Source organism: Lactuca serriola, chromosome 2, assembly GCF_051521515.1.
Source record: "Lactuca serriola cultivar US96UC23 chromosome 2, Lser_US96UC23_V15, whole genome shotgun sequence".
NCBI classification, from domain to species: Eukaryota; Viridiplantae; Streptophyta; class Magnoliopsida; order Asterales; family Asteraceae; genus Lactuca; species Lactuca serriola.
In genome coordinates this window covers 141,707,440-141,710,608 of record NC_136409.1, presented here as the reverse complement: position 1 = coordinate 141,710,608, position 3,169 = coordinate 141,707,440, and positions in this window count along the sequence as shown.

The following is a 3,169-nucleotide window of genomic DNA, read 5'->3' as shown; positions in this document are numbered from 1 at the left end:
ATTGTCTACATTAGATCTAGTATTGAAAGTCTTGTATAGAATGCATGTTCAATTAGAGAAACCTAGATCCAAGCAATTAGGGTTTGCATGTGCACATAGGAAAGTTCTTATGGCTCAAACCCATCAGTGGTATCAGAGCTTTGATTGATTTCTATTGAATTGATGCATTAGTTGATTGCTTGTTACATGAAAAATTCGATTTTTGGTCTTCTGCCTGATGAACTCGGCGAGTTCCACTGTGGACTCGGCGAGTCCATAGTGGGAACTCGGCGAGTTCGAGCGTCAGAAAGAGGGAGTTTCGGGATTTCTTGTTGTTTTACTTGAGGAAACTTGCCTTTGGGTCATTAAAATCCGATTTTTGCCATATATATGAGTATATTCTTGACCAAACAAAAGATAATTACCAATTAGTTGAATAATAATTTCCTTATGTGATAATAATTGATTATTTGAATTGAATTGGTGAATTGTTTTGCAAGTAATATTAAATAAGATCAAATTGAGATAATCTAATTGTTGATTTACATTATTTGCTATTTGATCCTTATGTTTTGAAAAGGTTAAAACTTGTCCTCAAGTTTTGAAATTTAATTTTGTGATTAAAATTTTATTTTGAATAATTTAAATTTCAAACCCTAGAATTTTACAAGTTTAAAATTCAACCCTATACTATTATATGATTACAAGCTTAATATATATATATATATATATATATATATATATATATATATATATATATATATATGAGTTAAAATATGCTAGTCTTACCGTTAGTAGGCCTCATTCACGAAGCCGGTCTATAAGGTGGGTATAAAGTTGCTGCCTATAAAATGGCGCTTAATGGGTGTACACTCACACCCACCGCTTGCTTGACTGGTGGAGGGTCGTTAGCCGAACGGGTAGGATAGGTAAAACCTCTTCTCATTAATAAGTATAATGAATCTATTTAAAGTAACTAAACTATTTTATAAAATTCCCAATCTTAGTTACTTTAGGAAAAGTGAATTGATGCAATCCCATGAAATTACACTTTGCACCCTTGGTTAGATGTTAGTGGAGCGTGTGTGGTTAACCGACACACTAATTGGTTCTAAGCAAAGGTGACAAAGGGTGATTCATTGTTTGTCATAGTTCGGTGGAGCGTGTGTGGTTTACCGGCACATCGAATAGGTGATTGTAACAATGAAGGCACCATGTAGATTTGAATGGTTATTCACACCCGCTTTGTGATCATCGGTATCCCAGTCACAAACTAGAGGGGCATATCGAGATTTAAACATGCCATTGAAAAGTTCAATGAATCTCAAAATCTAGGAATTCTCAATATATTTAAAACTTAATGCTTTTGTTTTTCATGGTGAAGAATCAGTGAATCGTCATTCACTTACCTCCAAATTATTTACATGTTGGATTACGGTATCCCTTTTCTAATGTGTAAATAATGTTGTTGGGTCCTAGCCCTAAATTTCCATTTTGGGTGTTAATTAGGGACTTAACTCTAATCAACTTTGTTCCTTTCTTTTTGTAGATGTCTAACGCAAACAACGCTGCTGCTAGCTCATTTACGCTAATGAGCCTTTGTCAAAAGGTGACTTTCGATGGATCGAACTTTAGCGAATGGATAAGATACATTCGCACGATCGCACGTTACGAGGACAAGGAGTATGTTCTCGATGAGAAGCTCGAGAAGATCAATCCAGAAACTACCACTCCCGAAGAAATGGTTGTGTTTGAAACACATGAGCGTGATGCAACGAAAGTCCATTGCATCATGATAGCCACCATGAACTCCGAATTTCAAAAGTCCTATGAGGACATGTATCCTTATGAGATGCATCTAGACTTGATGGAGCGATACCACCAAAGAGCGAGGAAAGAGCACTATGAGATCATAACGAATATGATCACTGCTAAAATGGGAAGTAGAGAATCTCTTATCGTGCACTTGCAAAAGATGCAAAGGTATGTCGATCATCTTCGCAAGTTGAATGTCAACTTTGGGGAAGATTTGGCTATCAACATTGTTCTCCACTCCTTGCCCTCATGCTACAACCAATTTAGGATGACCTACCACATGAACAAGGAAGATGTCACCCTAAGAAAACTCTAAGGGCTCCTAAGGACTGCTGAGAGCAACCATAAGGACAAGTCTATTGCACCATCTCCCAATCCGTCTACTGCTCCTGTTTTGGCTATTGGGCAGGGAAGGGGCAAGAAGAGGAAGGCTTCTTCGAAGAACCACCACAAGGGAAAGTCCTAAGATGGTTCCTCTTCTAGTGGGACCAAGGTTGATCCTGCTAAGCCCAACCCTAACCCAAAAGAGGCAGAGTGTCATCATTGCCACAAAATAGGGCATTGGAAGAGAAACTGCCCGGAATATCTGCAAGCCATCAAGGATGGAAAGATCAAGCCATCTTTCGCAGGTATATACACAATTAAATGTAATGATTTATCCCATACTATTTCTTGGGTTCTTGATACAGGGTGTGGTTACCACATTTGTTCTGATTTGCAGGGACTAGGAAGAAGTAGGGATGTGGAGCTTGGAAGAATAAATCTAATCATGGGGAACAGAAGATCGTCGCCTGTTACCAAGATTGGAGTATATTCTTTAGTGCTTAGAAATGGATTGAATTTAGATTTAAATAATTGTTGCTACTCGCCAGATATGGCAAGAAACATCATTTCTTTTCATGGTTTGGTTAAACAAGGATTTAGATATTCATTTAATAATGAGAATGGTTCGATTTATGCTTATCTAAATGGTGTTTTATATTTTGAAGCAATGCCTTGTAATTGAATTTATGAAACTGTTATGGTTGTAGATAACCTAGGAAATGATGTGTTGTGTATGGATTCTTCCAATAGTATGGATAGAGCATCCTTGTGACATTGTCGTCTTGGACATGTCAACAAGAAGCGCACGACCCAACTCCAAAAGGATGGAGTGTTGGAGTCATTCGACCTTAGGGAAGATGACACGTGCGAATCTTGTTTACTTGGAAAGATGACCAAGTCACCCTTCACTGGCACTTGTGAGAGGGGTGAGGGTTTATTGGATCTCATACATACCGATGTGTGTGGGCCCTTTAGATCTACCACAAAGGATGGTAACCGCTTCTATGTGACTTTCACCGATGATTATAGCAGATATGGGTATATCTACTTA